At 26.1% G+C, this 23,039-nt stretch overlaps 1 protein-coding gene across 2 annotated transcripts in view; it reads right to left on the reverse strand.

Annotated features, from left to right (window-relative positions):
- Positions 1-23,039, reverse strand: part of LOC107457480 (uncharacterized) — a 96,738-nt gene that overhangs the window by 58,579 nt on the left and 15,120 nt on the right. The window contains exon 1 of one of the 2 annotated variants that reach the window (XM_016075647.4): positions 22,442-22,639. The exons of the other annotated variant lie outside the window; for it this stretch is intronic. The gene's annotated coding sequence lies outside the window, so the exon portion shown is untranslated. Of the gene's footprint in view, positions 1-22,441; positions 22,640-23,039 lie in introns of those variants that run through there. 2 annotated transcript variants of the gene reach the window in all.

Below are 23,039 nucleotides of genomic sequence, written 5' to 3' on the forward strand. Positions count from 1 at the left end.
ACTTCAAAATAGTTTATTTATGCACTGAGAAAACGAGTATAATCAGAACTACCAGAATATAACAAAATTTACCGAGTTTCTAGCTCTTTTGAAACACAAAAAATCTTGGTGATTTTTACCGAAGCGCTTTCGTAATGATTTTGGTGAAATTAAATATGAAATATGGTTTATAATATGTGATAAAACTGGGTAAATTTTACTCTGATACCTTACAGCATGGCATAAGAACTATTAAGAACTTCAGTTTTGTATGTTTTACTAAATATATGAGAATAAGAGCTATAATTTTAAAGAGCAGAATTTCCGGTAAACCAATACCATATGAACGAAAATATTACCTAATATTTTCGTTCATATGGTACTGGCTCAAATGGTTTAAATACTCTATATTTTGATTTTATTAACCAGAATTGTTTTTCTTTTTTCCATAAGAAATGTCATTACCATACAGTACGATATTTCTACTAGAATTTTTTTCTCCTTGTGCAATCACTTTCCTGCACTTTTGCCTTGATTTAATTTTATTCTAAAATATTCAGCTCCATGCCAATTTAAATTGTCCCCACTTTACAGTGCCTACGGCATCTAATCTATGACATGACAGCGGAAGTTTTTCCGCAGCCCTCCCTAGACATATTCAATTTATGTTCATCCTCTATTCCTGATCTAAAATCTATTTTATCTATTTCGTCTAGTCCTTTGCACTCTAGTTTGATAAGTCACAACAAACCTAAACACTTCACTAAGGAATAGCACATTATAGATAAATATTTCGACCGTTTTAAATAAGGATTGGTTCGACTGTTGGTTCCCTTCTTTAAACTATTTTCTTGAGTCGTTTATCATTAGTGTCTATTTTTCTTCTCAGCACTTTTGAAAAAAAATTTGTTGCAAAATCTGAAATATATTTTTCGATTTCTTAGAGAAAAATTAAAATAAATATTATAAAATATATATATATTCCAATGCTGAGGAAAGAAATATGGTCTAACCTATCAGAATTTGATAAAATTTACCGTGTTTCTGGCTCTATGGGAACGCTAAAATACTCAGTAACTTTACAGAGGTGTTTTGGTAATGATTTTGATAAAATCAACAATATAATTTGGTTTTATAATATGTCATAAAATTTATTATATGTTGTGAAATTTGGTTGTTTAATCGTGATACCTTAAGGTCCGGCATAAAAATCATTTATTCGGTTAAATTCACTTTTCAGTGAAGTATTTTTTACTAAATACTTAACTGAGTACTTTTGTAGTAATAAGAACTATAATTTTAAAAACCGGAATTTCCAATAAGCCTTTGCAGTATGAACTGAAAAAAATTACCAAATGAATGGCTTAAATTCCTAGATTTTGGTTTTATTAACCAAAATTGCTTTTTTTTTACTAGAAATGTCATTACCATATAGTGCGGTAATTTTATCAGAAGTTTTTTTTCTCCGTGCAATTTAATGCCGCTTCTTTCTTTTTTTTAGTTTTAGAGATTGATCATTTTAATGTTGAAAACATATTAAACATTTGCATGTAGATTGAAAAGAATTATTCCCTTAAAATCTTCAGCATCACTTGAAGCTCAATACGGGGGAAGGGAGGAGTTTTAGATAAATTTTAATCTAATAAGTGCTTTTTTTATAAATTCAAAATTTTGCTTGAAAACTATAAACGAATATTATAGTAATATTCAGATCTATTATATTGAATTGCTAAATAATTATTAATAAAATATTTTTTTAAATGCTAAAAATGTTATGTCTCATTAAAAAGTTTCAAAAACACATTACAATTAATCAATCATGATATTTATTTAATATATGTATAATTAAAATTACTTTTTAATTCTTCTTTTTTCATTTTTTATAATCACACTTTATTACACATTTTATTTAATAATATTCTTAAAAAATTGCAGATAAAATACTTTTAATTAAACAATATTGTACACTTATGGACTTTCATTGAAAAATGCATAATTCTGGCCTTATTTTTCCCTTAAGCTATCGAATTCTGATTAAAGTTCATAGGAATCAGAATCTGTATTTTTAGCCATGCATCACAATCAAATAACTCTTTTAAAGAAAGTTCTCTTGAAATTCCTTTATTTAAATTGTGAACGAGCATTTTTAATCAGTAAAACTAAAAACTAAGAAAGTATGAACTGTCTTTTTAACTCTTATCACTTTATCACTTGCTCATTTTATGACGGAATTAATACAATTTTTTTACATTTCTAGTTTTTTCTTAAAAAACAAGTGAGCATAGTATCAGGTCGCATGGCAAGAAATCATTTAGATTTCACATCTCTCTTCATTTAGTGTTTTTTTACAAAACTTCTCTATTTTAATTTACGTACTTTGCTTAAAGGCATTTTAATAAAGCTTTCAAAAACAGAAAAAAAGATACATAGTTGCTGCATTTGAAATAATGAAAAGTTTAGGGAACATCTGTAGAAATAGATTTTCACTCTTAAATTTAGCTTTCCATTTTGATTTTTACCATTTTCTTCCTTTTTCTTTTTTGATCGTGTAGATTCTTATTTTTAATGACTTTCGATGAAATCAGTTTCAAGTCAGTTCTTAGAGAGAGTTAGAAAAAAAAGAAAGCAAAATCCAAAATGGAGGAACGAATGATTTAAGAGCTAAGAAAATAAAAATGGTAATTTTATTTATCTTATATGTGTCACTCAGTTGCAAAACTAGCCTTTTCCTCAATATCTTAAAAATACTATTTTTTTTTAATTTTATGAAATCTACAGAAACTTTTCCGTCAACTGCATACAAAAAACAATGGCAAACTGAATCAAATCCACGTTTTATAGCGTTTAAAAATTGCGTTTTGCTACAAAACGTGCCAAACCCTGCGGTCAAATGTCATTTTCATTCAGAGCTAAGTTTTAACTTGTTTAGCATTACTATGTTTCCACCTGTGACTGTACACATAAAGTTTTTAATTAAATTTCATGTTTTTTTCTCCTTTGTGGATGCTGCGTCTTTTAATAAATGAGGAGAAAAGTGATCTTTTGTCATAGCAAAGGATGAGAAAAATGAATGGTTTAAACTATCAGAATATCGTAAAATTTATTTCCGTTTACTTCCGCAAAATTATTTTCCCTTGATCACTTTTCTAAAGCCTTAGTCACATAATTAAAATAATTTCAAATATATTTTACTCAAACTGTGATTTAAATCTCAGTCTAATGCCATTTAATCGTACTAAACAGTTTTGCTTATTTCAGGCTTTAAAAACCGATATTTACAATAAACTTAATGAAATATAAACTTAACGAAATACCAATTTTAAAGAGAGTTATTAAACTAGCCAAATCAAGAATAAAAAACTTAATAACTTTCCTTCCTGTGCCAAGGCCTACTTTTTAATGCTTTAAAGCATGCTGTCTTAATGCTTCTAATATCTTATTCCAGCAAAATATTGAAAAAATCAGCAGTTCTGAAAGTTTTATGTTTTAAAAATGGCCAGTTTTTCAGCAGAAAGACACATATTTTGGTTTTAAAAACTTACTTTGGTTTACATTATTTGACATTTATTATACGCAAATTATCACTTCATTTACATCATAAATTTTTCTGTTTGAAATGGTTCCACACAATCACCGGAAAATGTGTTAAATTACAAAATGAATCATTTACTACAAGTTTCGGCAATTTACTTTGCTAGACGCTTAAGCTTTTAAATAAATTCTTTCTCCACCTTTTAATTTTGGCAATTAAAAACAATTAATGAATTTCACATTTTATATATACATATGTCACGGGCAATGTAAATAATTGGGCATCGTTTATAATGCCCGGGCAATTTAAAAAGTGCCCATAAGGATATGACAAAATGATAAATAATGTTGCAATTATTACATTGCCCGGTCATTGTGTATAATGCTAAAAGTTAAATGGGCAATTTGTGTCACACACAGCCACAGGGTGTCTTGGGATATTCACCCACTTTTAGATGCACCTGGATAATTTTTTTAAAATTTTTTCCCGCACATGCGCTGTATAAAGCAACTACTTCAATTACTCTTATCTGGCGCAGTTTTTATTATTTTTTTTTAATTTTAAGGCAATAATTTCGGTATCAGTTTAAAATTGATTCAACCGCTTTGTTTAATTTTTTTTAAATATTTGCGCTATAGCAAAAGTGGCACTAGACCTAGTATATATTTCGGACATTTACCTAAGGTCTAGTCATACTAGGTCTGGTTAAGTGTCTGGCTATATTTTCTAAAAATATTTTATTTTAATAATTTTTCTTCTTCGCTTCTCAATAATCTTCATTATCTTCCATGTTTTCTCGATATTTAAATTTTATTTTATGAGTTCTATATACTTGGAGCTTATGCGCAGGAAATAAAACTTTTTTGATTTCCTTCGTTGGTTTTTTCTTTTTTCTTTTTATCATTATCATTTTCGTCTTTATAGTGCCATATATATATATATATATATATATATATATATATATATATATATATATATATATATATATATATATATATATATATATATATATATATATATATTAATCCATCGATGACCATTTGAAAATGACAGCTTATTCACTGTCTTATTATGGATGGGGAAAAATACCACTAAAGAAGCAAATGTCAGTAAAACGCTTTTCGTTTCTAAGAAATTTTAGAAAACGCAGACCCATGCCCAGTGATGCAAGAAGAATAGACCTCGGGGTCAATATTTTCCCCCACGCTTAGGGTGGACATAGAAGGTTTGATTGAAATAGTGCTTGAGAGCATTGATAAAAAATAAAGAACAAAAAACTAAAACTGATTTTAAAGACAGCCTTTCTAGACTCATTTTTGCACTACCAGGGCCAAGCTAGTACTTTGAGTTAAATCCTGAATCAAATTAATCATATTTTTGTGGAGTTAGAAGACGAAAAATACACATATTTAAAGCGCTTCTCATGCAACGACTATAAATAAAATTTCCGCTCCTAGACATACAAATATTAAAATTACAATAATTTCATTTGGTAGATATAATTCTATAAATATTAATCTTTTCAAATCTTTAAACATTCTTCCGATTCATCATCTTCTTTTCTATAAAATCTGTCTATATTTATATATGAGTCCAAAATGAGTGTAAAAAAGCACGAAAATGTTAACCAATCCAGATCTAACGTAACATGTAAAATACCGACCCTCATAAAAGTATATATCGTACAAAACTTACGATATTTAGCTCCCAAATTTTTCGGTAATATTCCCACCGATTTGCAAAATGCTCCTAATAAAGGTTCAATTAAACGGAAATTAAAGAAATGTTCAATTACTGTTATTGATACTGAGAACTTATTTTTACTTTACCTTTCACCCTATGCACGTAGAAGAAAATACTGGCAAAAGTACCGTAATCTATGGAAATGACATTTCTGGTAAGAAATTCTGGTAAATAAAACCAAAATATATTATATTTAACTTTAAATTTGATAATTTTCCATTCGTATGGTACGGGCATACCAGAAATTCCAGTTTTCAAAATTATAGTTCTTATTACCACTCATTTAATAAAAAATATATAACTGAAAAGTAAATTTAAACGAAAAATTGTTTTTATGCCATTCTATGAGGCATCGGGATAAAATTATCAAATTTCACCACATTTACCAAATTTCATCACATATTAGAAAACTATATATTATTGGCAATTTTACCAAAGCGTTTCGGTAAAAATTACTGATTTTTTGGTGTTCCCATAGAGCCAGAAAAAGTATATTTTACCATATTCTGGTAATTTTGACTATATTTTTCTCTTATTGTATGCTTCTTAAAATGTATAGTGACTGTAAATTTTTACTTATATTAAACGCCACCTGCTTGATACTTTAGTATGTTATGTGAATCGTAGGTTTGTATATTCAATTTTATGTGTTGTCCTTTTATTTCTTTGTGTTCATTTATGATTATTTATTTTTATTGTTACCATTATGAACCATGTGATCCCTGGTAACAGAAATATTTCCTGTTTGTTTCTTTCCTTGTTTTCTTGTAAATAATAATTATAATAATAAAACAATTCAATATAGAAAAAAAATTTAACATGATGCCAAAATTATTTGGATAAAAAAATTACAAAAGATACACGCATGTATTATTTTTTTTTATTACGATTTTTTTCGCAATGAATAACAAAACTAAATATTTAGAAATAAGAATCAGTAATCAGATTTATGTAGATTTTTCATGAGACAAAAAAGGAGTTTAAAGTAATTACTTTTTCTCATCTTATTCCATAAAAAAATAAAGAGTTATTAGAAGATAAGAAAAATCAACCGATTGAGAGCTTTTTAAAAAATTTTAAAGTTAAATAAAAATTATTATCACGAAGGATTATTATTGTGAACCATAAATTCTTTTATTAATTTGAACGAGCTTATTTTTGAACTAAAAATTTTAGTTAGCCGTAATTACTATAACTAAAAAGGAATTCTAGTAATTTTTGATGAAATTTTTGTAAAAAAAATACGTGAGAATTGAATGAGCAGTTTTAAGTGGTTACGTAATAAACTAGCTCTTAGGGATTGTAATTTTTAATTAATTGCAATGATTCTTAATTAATTGCAATGTATATTTCGTAAACAAGAGTTGATTAGACTTTCGTTGTGACTATTTCTCTATAAAAAACATAACTTGATCACTTCTCAATTTACACAACATATATTTAAAAAAAGAATTTTTAAAGTGTTTTAAAAGTTGTCTGAGTTGGTATTTTTTTGTAATTTTTCGTACGTGAGCTACACGTAAAAGAAAAAATAGATAATTCAAATACCACGTATTTTTAAGGTGCTCGACTAGTGCAAAAATATGATTTTGGGAAAAACTTCCGAAAATAAGTTAATTATCAATTTAGAATCCCTGTACTCTTAACTTTCTGAAAATACTTCACATCTGCTTGTACTACAATTATTTACAAAGTTATAGCAGTTTTTGTGCCATGGAATAGACTAATAATTAACAGTAGATAGACTAATGATTAATCGCATTTATCTCAAAATCAAATTTATTCAAGCACGATATATCATGTTGTTTTTACAATAATTGTCTAAAAATTTTTTTTAGTGCCTATGATTATAGCACGCATATTTTGAACTACAAGCTGAGAGAAAAAAGCAGAATTTGTCATTTTATGTATGTTTTTTCACAAAGACAAATACGGAAAATTTTAAAAATTTGCTTTTTTAAACTACATTGATCCCTAACTCAGTAGTATATACACTTACTTTTAAGGTTTAAAACATAGTTGATAGCAGTCTAAATAAAATCCTCAAAGGATTTTTTGTTTTAGGCGATAGAAATCTTTTACCATGTTACGTATAAGCAAAAAATGTCTTATTTTTTACCTAAATATTGCCATTTAGAAAATAATAATAATTTTTTGCTAGTTTTACAAGTTTTTCACGCAATAAAGCAAATAAGTATTTTTTTTGAAATTTTATATTAGTATTTTTTAAAAAAAGTTGTCGAAACTAGTCGGATACCTTAAAAGTTTTCTAAGCTATCAATGTAATAACTTTATTCTTATCTTGATTTAAAAAATTGACTACGAAAGCAAAATTAAAAATCGATAATAAAGAACGAATTGTGAAATTGTATGGATGAAAAAATTTGTTATCTTCATCTTTGAAGATAACAAATTCTTTGATTCGTAAATTGGAAGAAAAAAGTTTTTCTTTCCTATTTTTCTGTCTCTTAATTTCATTTTGTCATACCTATGCATCAATAGGGACTGCTTAGTAAGTTCAAAATATAAAATAAATAAGTTGAATTGCAATAAACTTAGAGTTATTATAAAGTATATTTTTTTCATTCGTTTATTTCATCCACAAATTTTGTATGATCTATTTTTTATAGAATCTATTAGCTTATAATATATCTATACTATATCTAATCTATAGGCTTATACTACGAGGAAGCTGAACTATATTTAAGTGAATGAGTAATAAAAAGCAAATTGATATAGTTAAATTTTCAAGTAATTGAAATGGAGATTTTTAGATTCAAGCAGTTGTGTTCATTCCTTTAAAATTCAAAACTCAGAATTGCTTTAAATTCAATTCAATTAATGTTGTATGAATACAATGGTGTGTGGTACAAACAAAAACGAAAGGTTTTTAACCGTAATAAAATAACAATATGTTATATATGTTACTAACCCAAGAAACAAATAAAATCCGTTTAAAAACGGGTTTTAATTGCTTCTTGGGTCAGCGTGATTTTAACAGATGGTTATGAATAAAATCCTTGATGACAATTACCAGTTTCTAGACCTGAAAGACTTAAATTAATAATGAATACAAATTGTTTTTTAATTATATATCTACATATTAAATAATTAGCATGCTTATAATATCTTATTTTCAAAAGCAGATTTAAATGTGGGATAATTGGAACAGGCTTAAAAGTGGCGATCGCACGTTAGTCAGAGAAACTCCACGAAGCTTAAACTTTAAGCCTTTTCGGGAAATGGGCTTAGCTTATAAGCTTCAGCTTTAATTGGAAAATATTAATATGATACTGAACAGAAACATTAACAGAATTTATTTCTTAAACAATTTCCAGCGTACTTAAAGCTTGTTATCATTATGTGACAGTTGTATCTCTTTTTCAAAAATATTAATTAATTACTAACATTCAATTGCATTCCAATAAGCAAATATAATTGAAAATTAGTAAAAATTTTAAAAAAACTTTGAATTGAAGAATTGATTTCCAAGAAAAACTCTATTCTCTGAAAAAATACTATTATATATATATAGATTTCTAAAAGTCCTAAATTTCCTGACTATATTTTTAATGTGTGAATTTAAATTTGGTTATTATTATTATTATATTAGCTATGTATTTATGTCATATCCTTTGTTTTGAAACAGTTTCCTTTTGTTGCTATATTTCATATAACTGAAGCTCTCGAATTCCCTAAAATGCAATTCTGTAAGTCGAATGTAAAGGACACCATGCCCATTATTTTCTAAAATTGAGTAGATATAATGTCCATGTTGTAGATTTTTCACTCTATCTTATAGTATATAACACTATGTCCTGTCATAACAAATGGCGAAGCTAGTCATAGAGCACCTTCTACGTTTACCTAACAAATCTTAAAATAAAGTTGAAAAAAAAACTAAAATCTGCTCTCCTCAAAAATTACATTTATGTCACATGGTATCCTTTACCTCCGACGAGCAGAATTACATTTTAGGGAATTTAAGAACACCAGCTATGTAAAATATAGCAACCGAAAGTAGCTTTTCAGTAAACAAAGGACATGGCATTACAGATCTTTATTTAAAAATGTCAACATAGTTTAATAATATAGGTAGTAATATATATTACATAACATCTAAACAAAGTAATTATTTGTCCAGCAATTGTTTTCTAGATATAAAATGATTATCATAAATCTTTTATAAACGCAAAGTTCTATTTAAAATTCGTATGGTTACATTATACACAGGAATATATGCTAGAGGACATCCAAATAAAGTAACTACTTGTCAAGTAATTATTTTCAATAAATGTGGTGCGCTTTCAACTAAGAAAACATTGTTTCTATATAGACTATTATTTTAAGATTATTCGTAGTTCCCTGAAATTCGGCAATTTTTTAGTGGATTCAGCGTAGATATGCCGAAACTTAATTAAAATAATAAATCAAAATATTTAATTTAAATATATGAAAAAAGTAACCTAAAGTAGTTAAAAACAATTTAAAGTATCACGCGCAATCTCTTTTCTTTTCTATCGTAAATCTCCGAAACTAGCTCATAGAAGAAAAATCTTTGTGTATTTGAAATCAGTGTAAAACATGAAATCAAAAACAGTTTTAAAATTTTTGGCTCTGAACAGAAAATTAAGGAAACAATGTACTTTATCATGCGTGATAAAATTTGATAAATGTAGTTAAATTTGGCAATTTTATCCTGTTGTTTAACGCTGCAAGAAATTACGGTAAAAAAAATTCGGCATTGCCGGTATTTTTTACCGTAAAATTCATTTTTACCTGAACTTGTTACTGAACAAAAAATCAGATACCATAATTTTTATAATTTTTACAGTATTAATTACAGTAAAAATCACTAAATCACTATAAATAAATTTTACTGTAAGAATTACACTAAAAAGGGATTTTACGATAAAGAAAATGTACCCAAAGTGCCGGTACTTTAAACCGTAATTTGATTTGGAGTTTTTTACAATGTATATTATTTATACAAAGGCTTATGTAGACAAAGCTCTGTACAAAAGTCTGTATGGTTAACAATAGAAATGCATTCAAGTAAACTTCCAAAGTCATTGCTTGTTTGGTAATTAGTTTTTAAATATATGTATGATACCACAATTTTTACAGTAATAATTACAGTAAAATCACTGAATCACTCTTATTAAGTAAATATTGCTGTAAAAATTACGATATAATATTTTACGGTAAAAATGGATTTCACAGTAAAATAAATTGTACAAATGATGCACCCGAAGTGCCGGTACTTTATACAGTAATTTGATTCGTAATTTTTTCCTGGGTATTTGATTGTTCCAAAGGTTTATGAAGGCAAAGTTCTATACAAAAGTCTTTCTAATTAACATTATACAGAGCAGAAATACATTCTACTCAACTTCTAAAGTCATTGCTTGTGATTTTTAAATATATGTATAATTTCGACTAAAAAAATATAAATACATAGCACTGTTTAATATCGACAAGAATAAGTGACATTAAAAGTGTTTTTATTATAAGTTGAGGACTAAATAAGATACTGAAATGATTTCACTCAATAAGTTCATAAAAATGTAATTAGTGAACATGCGTTCAATAACATATTATTAAGGATATCATAGATTAACAATTTGCAATAATGCACAATGCGCTGACTCTGCTCACCTACAGCAGCGCGAAAGGCAGATAAACTTTTATATTTCAAACCTCAGTAAAATTCAATTGATTTGAAGAGGTTTTTGGGGTCGTAGATAAATACACTATTTATGACGGGAGATTCGCACAAAAGCTAGAGTTATCATGAGCATGAGGAGGAAAGTGACAAATAGCCCTAAAGTGAAATTGCTGATGAGGGGTTGAAAATTGAAGAGGGAATGAAAAATGAAGGATTTTGTACTTAAAGCTTCTTTTCTAACAACAGTAAAAGAAGTTTCAATTCGTAACGGTAAAAATTGTGGAGTTTGTAAGTAAGTTTAAACTATTTAAATCGTAAGGGCATCCAAGTCACATAAAGTTATATGTCATGATTTTTCTTTTAATTATAAAAAAAATGCAGTTATTAATCGTCTGACCGGAGAAAAAATTTCGTTTTTATCTAAATTAAAACGAGAGATAAAATTTTGCTTCGTTCTTACTCAATATTGAACTTTAAAAGATGTTGAAACTTTTAATACTCTTACAACTTTTAAGCAATGCATCTAAAAACCCATTAGAAGTAACTATATTGAATCTGGAATGCATATTTTTAATTATTTTATTTTAATTTGTTTTCGAGAAATTAATAAAAAAGTTTCTATAATGCAAAAAATTCTAGATTAAATTACAGTATAAAGTACCGGCACTCTGGGTACATCATCCGCAAAATCTATTTTAACTATTAAATATTATACCATAATATCTATTTAATTAGAGTGTTTCAGTGATTTTACGGTAGTTATAACTGTAAAAATTACAGTATATCAGATTTTTTGATCCGTAACGCGTTCCTTTAAAAATGAATTTTACGGCAAAATGTACAGTTACCTTGAGTACCGGTACTTTTTACCGTAACTTGACCCAAAATCATTTTTTAGATTTTATAATTGCTTTAAACAAATTAAAAAAGAGAAAAATATGATCTATCCATTTCAGAAATTGTTTGAAAATTTCTAAGCATAGCAAAATTTGCTGAAAATAAACTTAAGAGTGGACATTTTTTATTAAAAAAAAATCAAAATACTTTAATATGGCAGTTTAATATTTCAGCTGTATGAAAAATTTCGAAACATGGCTTTTTTAAATATAAAAGTTTTTTTAAAAATGATTCATAGAAACATTTTTTTTTTTTGATATAGTACAGCAGTATGAATAGTTCAAAACTATGCATGCATTTTTAAAAAAGTTTCAAACATGTGTTTCAGACTCCCTTAAATTTATTAACATTAATGTTGAGTATACAAAATGATTCCAAAGTTCTTAGATAAACTTTAAGGGATCATGCAAAGAAATAAAATTTATCAAATATCATAGAATCGCAGAATCAACGAACAACTACTTTGTCAGTACATCATATTAAAGAAAATTATAACTGATAAAATGAATCGATCAAATTTAATTTGAGTTTTTACCTTTTTTATGTCATTCTTAAGCAAAATAATCTTAAGAATCAGTTGAGTAGTTCACAAGAAATAACTATTTAACCCTTTCACAAGTGGTAACAACTCAAGGAATTCTCCTTAATTCCATTTTTTTTTCTCAATAAGAATTTTAAGTTATTTATTTATTCATTTTGCTTTCTGCTTATAACTAATATGACAGCTTTGATTTTTTGCGTTCATTTAGTACAGTTTTTACTAAGATTTTTGAGCTACACGATATTTAAGTACTAAAGGTATGACGTATATCAAGACCTTTTGTACTTAAATATGTACTTAAGACCGCGTATATCCTCATTTGGAAGTGTGCCCAAATGCTTATTATGTATATAACACAGTAAAGAATTTAAAAAAAAAGAGAAATTTACGAAGAAAAATGGAAAAATAAGAATTTAAGACTTATTATTTTTAATAACAGTTATGATGGACTTCTGTTCTCACTCATCGCTTTATATATTACTATTTCTGCTTTATTTTACATTTTTCTGGAATATTTGGTTTTTTTTGGCTCGATTTGTTTCATTATCGAATCAATTTCTTTTTTGTAGTGCTCCTCATACTATTCTAGTGATTTTGATTTGGCCATACAATATTAGAAAGCAATATTAGCACGATTTTGCGGATGTTGGCGTGTGAGCTGACGACAAAATTGTTTCTTTTCGTTGTTTTTCTTTCTTGCTTTTTTAAATTTTAATTCTTTTTTTCAAAATTTTAATAATTTCGTTTATTTTTTCATAATTTCTCTTATTCTCTTTAAAAAAATATTTTTCTTTTTTACTTCTTTCTTTGTTTTCTTTATATATATCTAGAGAAAATAAGGCCATTGGTTTCTTTTCATTCATTCTTTATAAATTACAAGCTCTCTATTACATGGGTAAATAAATCACAATGAAAGAAATAGCTTACTTTTAAGCGTGAAAATAAATAAAAATCTTCACGCTTCATTGTGTTACTTTTTCATCTTAAAGCTTAAACCTGAAACTTTGAAAGATAATTTTTATTTTATTTTACGTTACAAATAATTTTTTTTTTTGAGAAATAAATGCAGATTGATGCTGTGATACTTTTTTTATCTAATTGAAACATATTGTTAGAAATAGTATTTTTTCATGTTTATCAAGAATAACGTCCAGAATAATCAAAAAAGATTTTCATTAAAAACTCGATTGAATAGAGGTTATTAAAGATCAATGGTCCACTGGACTCATGGGAGTAGATTAGAGTTAAAAAAAACAAGTGTGTTAAATGAAATAAAGATTTTGTAGTCCCACAAAAATGCTTTTATCTCTCACTTCATAATAGTTCGGGAGACATAATGCTAAAAAAATCACTCATTCTAATAATTTTTATGAATAACCTATGGTCATTTTATACCTTTATAACCTTTAATGTGAATAACTAAGTTGGCTACAGATTTGATTAGCGATATTTAAAAATTAAGCTAAAATATGTCCATATAGCTCTGAAACAAATACTAATAGTTGAATTTGAAGACCCCGTGCATTCAAAATTGAAACGCCATACATTCATTTTTAAGCAAAATTAGAAAGTTGGTGCCTAAAAAGGAAAAGAGCTTGAAGGTAATATCAAAAATAAACGGTTTACATTAATAAAAATGAGAATATCCGGAAAAGCATACTATCTCTTCGGATAATAAGTAACTATGTGTCTTGCAACTTAATATGTGTTCACATAAAAACACCTGAAACTATTACATTTTTTTCTAAATTTTTATACTAGTATTAAATAATGTTATCTCAAAACATGTATATTTGTTGCAAAGAGTAGAATGATAATGGGTCAAGGGAGCTAGAGTGGACATGGGGCTAAAGTAGACATTTTGAATATCATTTTTATTTAGTGGTCAAATCTCTTCTGTGAGATATCGTAAATTCGCAACACTGGTGTACACTTCCATGTGTATTTGCTTAATCATACTGTGAATACTTTAGTAGAAATTTGCGGCATTTAAAGTTGAAATTTCAATTTTTTGATAAAATAAAAAAATTAAAAACAATATTTATCAAATAAATAATGGTTCTGAACTGCATTGAGTTCAAAATCTCTTTTTAGAATAGGGAAATATTCTATTACAAATTAATATTTTAATTAATGTAAGTCAATATTAATTTTCCTAAAACCTTAGATTGGAATTAATTTGATTTTTCTAGTCTTATCTGTAAATTGTAGTCTTATCTGTAAATCACCTGAAATCATTTGCAATCCTTTTTCAATTTTAAGGAAACGTTGATATCACATAAATGAGGTGTAAAATGCAATGATTTTTATGACGTTTAAAAAAGTGAGGTAATTATTAAGGAAAACTAAATCTCTGCAGATCGTTGTTGTTTTACGAGTAAGATGTTGAACTTAACTTATTACGAAAGATTCGAAACGCCTGTCACCTCAATATTTATAGTCAGTGTAAAAAGGCACCCTGAGTAACTTGTAGCTTAAGGATGGGATTTACTTACTAAATTATGAACTTCATGTTCTTAAGGCTCATTTAAAACTAATATTATTGAATAATTAAAGCTAAATAAAAATTGGGGATTTTTTAAAAAAGCACATTTTCACTGAATAAGCATTCAATTTCTGTCGGTTCTTAAATAGAACATCAAAAATATGCTACCATATGCTTCATGTTCAAATTCTCACATAATATTAATATTGCTAAATAATTAGTACTAAATAATTAGTACTAAAGGAAAAAATAAAAAATTTGGTAAAAGAACATACTTTCGCCTAATAAACGTATGATTTTTTTATTTTCGATTTATTATTAGTACCTTAGAAAATATGCCAGCATATATTTCGTGTTCAAAAGGCCTACATAATATTAATATTGCATTGTAATTGTGAATATTGTAATTGTGAAACATCACACAAATTGGGAGCCATCACACAAATTGTGAACCATCACACAAATTGTGAATTAAGAGCCAAAATCAAGATTTGTACACATTTCGATTTATTAACGTGAGTGTAGTACTATGAAAAAATAACAATAAAACATCGATTGTGAAAAAATTAATATCTTAAATCAATTTTTTGTCGCATTTGCAAAATTGTCCAGCTCCTACACCTACTATTAGATTTTACAGACGGATAATAAAAAAGTTATTTAGTTATAAAATTTAAAACCTATGGCTAGATTACCTAATCACAAGAAATGTATTCGCTACTCAAATTTAAAAAAATATTGAATTATCTAATTATTGTACTACACCCACGATATATTCCCATCTCTAAATTTATTCTACGTATGATATATTTTGAAAAAGTAAAATAAAACAGCATACATCACAAGTATTATGATATATATTGATAAAATAATTGAATTAATTAATTATATGATATAATACTCTCGTATATACGATATAGTATACTCCTATTCATAGAAACAAGTTCTAAACACTAAAAATTAATTACAGGTTTAAGTTTTAAATTTTATTTTTTGTGAGGTTTTTATTTATCTATTTAATTACTGGAGTTATGAAGGTTAAAACCTATAACTAGGTAACCTAATCATATGAAATGTATTCATAACTCAAATTCAATAAATATTGATTTCTAATTGTTGTACTACACCCACGATATTTATTCAACCTATGATATATTTTGAAAAAGTAAAATTAAATAGTACACATCACATCAATAAAATAATTAAATTAATCATACATATACTCGTATACACTCGTATATACAATATAATATACTCATATTCTTAGAAACAAATTCTATAACATATTAACGCTAAAAATTAATAACAGGCTTAAGTTTTATTTTTTCTTGAGGGGGGGGGGTAACACTTAAATGCCTGAAAGAGAGACGGAAAAGAGAAAATACTGGTAGGATACTATTTCAATATTAGATAATATTCGGGAGGAGTTAATCTAGTCTTAACAATAAACAATTCACTGTAGGTAATTTTTTCTCGGCGAAGAAGCAATTCGTTATAAAAATTATATCCGTTAAAAACAATTGGTAGTAATAGATTTTTATTATTCCCAAAAAAAATTTAAAAATGAAATTTACTTGTTACCAGTTTTTACTCTTTTCCGTCTTGATATATATGGTCTTTCACCCCTGTTTAAATGTAATCAGTTTATAAATTTCTTATTATTTACTTATTTAATTATTTTTAGTTTCAGTTTTTATTTTTTTTTTTGAAAAATATGTCAATCATTTTAAAAAATAGATACTCAAAATTCACAAAAATTTACACGGCTTCCTGGAAAATGCTCCGAGCAAACATTTTGTCAATTTGAGGAAATAATTATCGTCACTTACTTAAGGATACACATTTCGCCAAAAACATTAGACTTAATGTTAAGTATCGATTATAATCAATTGCTAAGGGAATGCAACATGAAATAAAGATAGGATAGGTGAATGAATTCTCAATCATCACCAGGATTTAAACCTGGGAAACCGACTTGAAAGGCGAGAGTACTAACCTCTGTACTATCCCGTCATGCAAGGAAAAAGTTTTAAACTCAAATGAAAATTTCATACAACTCCCAGAATGAACAGGTAAGACTCACGAATAAAGAAGTAATTTCGTCAAATAATTGAGAGTTCGCGTTTCGAATTATGTAATTTCGGGATGAAATGACATTCGAAATACATCCAAAAAAAATTTTGAATCGTCACAAATGAGAATTGAATTGAATGTAGGGTTTAGTTGCACAAATTCCAAAAGAGGACAACGTCAACGTCAGAAATTTATTTTATTTTTCAGATTACTTTTAAAAAAGAATATAATGTCTTAGAAATAGTTATAATTTTATCAGATGAGCAAAAGAAATATATTAAATTCTGACAATTTCTGAAGATTCTATTGATATAAAAACTTATATTTTATAATTGTAAAAACGTCAAACCAATTTTTATTTTATTGTAACATGCATTATTGAATCTTTTTGATCTAAAACCGACCATGGTATACAATTCATTGATCAGCAAAAAAACTGCTTTATACTTTCTTATTGAGGTTCTTTTCCATTCAGCTGATAGCCAATTTTTCTACAGTCGTAAGTCAATAAATTTCTCTTTTCATTGAAAAAAAAACAGATATGAAAAGAAACCTTAAAAAATATCTCTTTTAAAAAAGTAAACTTGAAGTAATTCAAGATTTCCTTGAAATAATTTTATAAAACCGATTAAGTATTTATTTGCTCTTTATCATTAAATGTTTTATAACTGTTTTTTTAAAATAATATTTAAATTTAAAACATTTAATAGATATAAGTGTAAAAAATCAATTAGAAAACGCAAATTACTAAATTATTGTCACCTTTTAGAAGCATTCTTATGGGATAACTTTTTCAAGTTTTTTTTTCTTTCATATTTATTATAAATATATTTTCGGATAATTATCTGGATGATCAGGGTCAATTATTTTGTTTTATAACACAATACTGTGAAGCGTATCATTCCATTTTCTTTCACGTTTATTATTTTACACTTTGCACTGTGAAAAATTCTGGTTTAAATTATGCAAAAAAGTGTCCGCACCCTGGGTGCATTAACCGTAAAATTAATTTTAAAGTAAAATACATTTTTACCCTAAAAATTATGCCATAATTTTTACAGTGATACTCATTTAATTAGAATGACTCAGTGATTTTACGGTAATTATTACAGTATAAAATTACGGTAAATCAGATATTTAGTAAAAATGGAATTTACATTAAAAAATACCCTATATTTTTTTAGTAATACAATAGCATACAATTAAAATAATGCAGTACAGTTTTACAGTAAATTTTATACCGTATATTTTACAGTAATAATTATTTAGCCTGGGGATAATAATTATAATTCTGAGTGCCGGGAAATTTTTAAATTTGATCCGGTATTGTTTACAGTATAGTTATTCGTTAACTATTCAGCTGATTTTTCTTTTGCTTAATTTTACGTAAGTACAGAAAAATGACTTATTTTAACGTCTTTTATGGCTGCAAATAGCAAACGCATATATTAATTTAAATTCCGAAAGAACTAAATTTCAATAATAATTACAGTGTTCAATCCCCTAGTTACATTTTAATTTTAAAAAATTTATTACAACGTATAATTGCTGATTTTTTCATAGTTGGTTAATTCAGTTATGTATTTATTGATTTTAAGTACATTAATTTTGTTAAATTTATGTGAAGTCACAAAAAAAATTTTTTTAATTGTAAAGAAGGAATACGTTTCATCTGTTATTTGAATGGCTCTTAAGATTAAGGATCTTGGAAAAAATTTAAAGAGGGAATCATTCTTAATAAGATGTTCTAAAATATTCCAACAATAGTGTGTCCTAAAATATACTTTTTGGAACACATTTTTAGGAATAAATTTTTTTACTCGGGAGAATTTGATATTTAACTCAACTTTTAATGTCCAATATATTTTATTAATTGCTTCAAATTATTAAATCGTTGTTTAACAGACACGAAATTTTAATTGCAAATTTTAACGTAACTTAAATATGAAATAGAGGACATCAAAATGTCTTATTTAACTAGCTAAATTGAAATAGTAATTTAAAAAGAAATTAGTAATTAATTTTTGATAAAGTATTTACTGTTCTTGAATTAAAATTCTAATTGTTTTAGTGCATATTCTTAAACTTTGTGTCAGTTTCTTTAGTCTGAAAACTATGAAATTGTGAAAACTGAAGTTTGTTTTCAACATCGAAACAGCAGTAAGACTATGAACTTTTGGATTTTTACTCATTACGTTACATTATGCTTTATTTATTTCTTCGATCTTAAGTTTAAAGTCATTAAGTCATAAAGTGTCATTAAGTTATTCTGTTTTTGTTTTAACCTATTTTATGTATATACAAAGTATAAAAGATTGATTTTAAAATACTTTGAAGTAGTTTTCGAAAAATATTGAAAAAATATTTAATTTTCCTAATGTTTAAAAGATTCTTTGATTGCAAAAGCAATCACGTATTTGATTTCAGGTTACGGCTAAAAAAAAGTTTGTGAGCACCTTCTTTATAGAAAAACTCAGTTACTTAAGCAAAATTAATTATTATAAACATTAAATCAACATGATTTTTAAAAACATATACATTAACCCCCCCCCCACACACACACACACACACACGAATATTTTACGTTTATTTGAAACACATTGAAGTTTGATTTTAAAATTTTTCAAATTAATTAAAGAAAATTTAAATATTAATTTCTCTTAATTTAAAATCAGATAATTAGATTACGAAACCAATCTGGAAATTTTTTGTGGGGGTTGTCTAAAAAGCTTTTCGTATCCCCTTCTTTCTACAAAAATTCATTGTTACATACTCGAAATTAACTGTTATAATTAATATTTAATTAAAATAATTTGTAAAGTAAGTACATAATTACTTTCAGTAATGTTTACTTGAAGCACCAAAGTTTGCTTCGAAAATATTCCCAACTGGTTTAATTTTTTTAATAAAAATATTCAATTTTCCTAATTTTTAAAAAGGCCCTTTGATTTTGAAGTCAATCAAGCCGTTGACTTTTGTTTGAGAAATCCTGTTTTATACTAACACGCTTAGTTACTTAGACAAAAATAACTATAATGCTATTTAGAAGCAAATCATTTTTCTCAATTGCTTCTTTAACGTTTACTCGAGTTATAGTGCAGTGTTAAAAAACAATAAAAGTTCAAGTTCAGGGCAGCGGTAATCTGTTCATAAGTTCAAAATTAAAAATCTGAAAAGAAATTCCAATCTGTTTGAAATTTAAAATTTTTTTTAACTTTCTTATTTTTTTTAAATAAACTTCTCTTACAAAAAAAAATTACGTCAATACAACATTACAAAATGAAATTTTCATTGATAACCTTACCACATCAACATTGAAAAAAATTAAAATAAATTTATAAAAATATTTTTCACATTGGAATGAAACGAATTCACTTTTTGAAGGGGAATGAGTATGCAATCTAAAATAACTTAAGGAGTACATAAAGCTGATCGTTAAAGTTCCGCAGATCTACTTATTGTCAGTCGTAATCTTCTAGAAAAAGAACGTTTCCTTCCATATGCTTCTTCGTGAAACTTTCTCAAAGAAATCTCTTAAAGCAAGTTCTGAGCTTTATTAAACAACTATAAAAACTTAGTGATTAGACGTTTCTCTTCCAAATTTGTTTCGTGCGATTGACAATAAATGCGCGTAACTAACAAGTTGTATTTCTCAAATAATGCTGATACTCATTACAATTAATTACGTTAAAAAACGAAGACAATAAATTTTATAATGCAAAATGTATTGATAATTCTTTATGTAAAATAAATTGACGTCTTCTTAAAAATATTAATAAACCAATAAATTTAAAAATTTTACAACTTACAAGCCTCTTATTAAGATAATCGTTTAAGTATAATTAAAAGTGTAGTACAACTACATAAATTATTTACGGGTTATTAACATCTTATTCAGCTAAATGTCATTAAATAAAATTTTCTGAACTTCAAATTATTTTCTGTATAAGGTTTATAAATAGCATTATTCATTTCATTTATAGTTTAATAAACAAAATTATTTTCTTTATTAAAAAAAGGTTAGTTTATTTACTTACCGAAATAGATCCAAATCATTTAACAATAATTATTTTTTTATTAATTTGATAAATAATAATATTTCCTTCATTTATAGTTATAATAATAAAATAAAATTTCTTCATGGGAAAAAAGTCCTAATTTATTCTGTTTAAGTTTTATAAATAGCATTATTTATTTTATAGTTTTATTGGAAAACGTATTTTCTTAATTTATGAATGGTTATAACTAACCAATAATCAATTATTTTTTATTATGTGTACATACTTATAATTATTTTATTATATTAAATTATAGTAAAAATATTATAAAATTTCGTAAATTATATTTGGGTAATAAACTCCTCGTTTAATTAATAATTCATTTGTAACTATGTTGATTCTTGTAAACAGATAATTACTTTTTGTATCAGCTTAATAAATGGCATTATTTATTTTATTTATAGTTTTGATATAAAAATAATTTCTTAATTTTAGGAGAAGCTTATAAGTAATCGCGAATCATATTTTCACAATAAATACTTTCCTATAATTCCTTATATTCACTATGTTCAATTATTTAATTAACTATCGTTAAAATGTTATAAAATTTCTGTAAATTATTTGCGAGCTAGAAATTCCTTGGACAGTTAAATATTATTTTGTAATTATGTCGAATTTTCTAAACAGTGAATTAATTCCTGTATAAACTTTATATAAATATTATTATTTATTTCATATATAGTATACTTAAACGAGAAAAATATTATAATTAACTTACTTAATTAAGATAGATCTTGTGAAATAGCTGGAAAAAGCATTTCTTCCCCCCCCCCCACAGTAAACTTATGAAGAGTTTGTTCACATTATATTCTGGGAATTATTCGACTATTGTTATTTCGTAATTTCGTTGAATTGTTTAACGAGTCAATTAATTCACTCTAAACTTTACAAAATCTTTTATTTATTTCATATAGAGATTTAAGATTTAAAAAAATCTTTTCGTAATTGAGAAAAATATTATAATTATTTTACTAAGATAGATCCTGAAAAATAGTTGGAAGGAAAATATCTTTCCGCTCAATAAATTTCAAAAAAATTATGAATGATTTGCTCACATTATATTCTTGGATTAATTCAATTAATATTATTTTGTAATTGCATTGAATTTTTCAAACAGCAAATTAATTCCTGTATAAACTTTACAAGTATTATTATTTATTTCATGTATATTTAATGTAAAAATTATTTTCTTAATTGAGAAAAATGTTGTAATTAACTTACTAAGATAGATATTGCAGAATAGTTGGAAAGAACATTTCTTCCTGTCCAATAAATTTAGGAAAAATTAGGAATGGTTTGTTCACAATATATTCTGTGATTTATTCTATTATTATTTTGTAACTATATTAAATTTTCAAAACAGTGAATTAATTCCTATATAAACTTTTTAAATATTATTTATTTCAAATATAATTTCAATAAAAAAATCTTTTCTTAATTAAGAAAAATGTTATAATTAACTTACCTACTAAGATAGATCTCGTAAAATAGTTGGAAAGAACATTTCTTCCTGTCCAATAAATTTCCGAAAAATTATGAAGAGTTTGCTCACATTATATTCTGGGATTTATTCGAATAAAAAGATAGAAAGGTAAAAGTTTGGCGTTTTTCCAGAGTAAAAGGGATATGAACTGTGCCTTTACTTGTGGCTAGTTTGAAAGTGAGAAACTCGAATGATGCGCATGGGATTACATGGTCAGAGGGAGGCCTGCGCCCTCTTTCACAAGCTCGTTATTTTCCATAAACGGGCATTTCAGTGATTGGTTATGTGGGAAAAAAGTTGACAAATGTTTGTGGCACGCTCTTTCGTTTGCACAGCAGAAAAAAGAACAATTTAATCCGGATTCATTCATTCATCTGAATGATGTAGGAAAAAAAATTGAATTAGTTTAAGAATATGGTAAATAGTAATGGAGTACAAAAATATTAGCTTTGTTTTTATTCAGAGAAGAGTTAATTTGTATACTTGATTCTCTTACCTTTTTAAATGCGATCTTGGAAGATTTTTCGCCAAGGAAATTTTAAAAGAACCACAGTTTATATTCCTTATACTCAAAGCAAAG

This window comes from Parasteatoda tepidariorum, chromosome 11 (genome assembly GCF_982258835.1).
Source record: "Parasteatoda tepidariorum strain Cologne lab strain chromosome 11, Ptep-v5.0, whole genome shotgun sequence".
NCBI classification, from domain to species: Eukaryota; Metazoa; Arthropoda; class Arachnida; order Araneae; family Theridiidae; genus Parasteatoda; species Parasteatoda tepidariorum.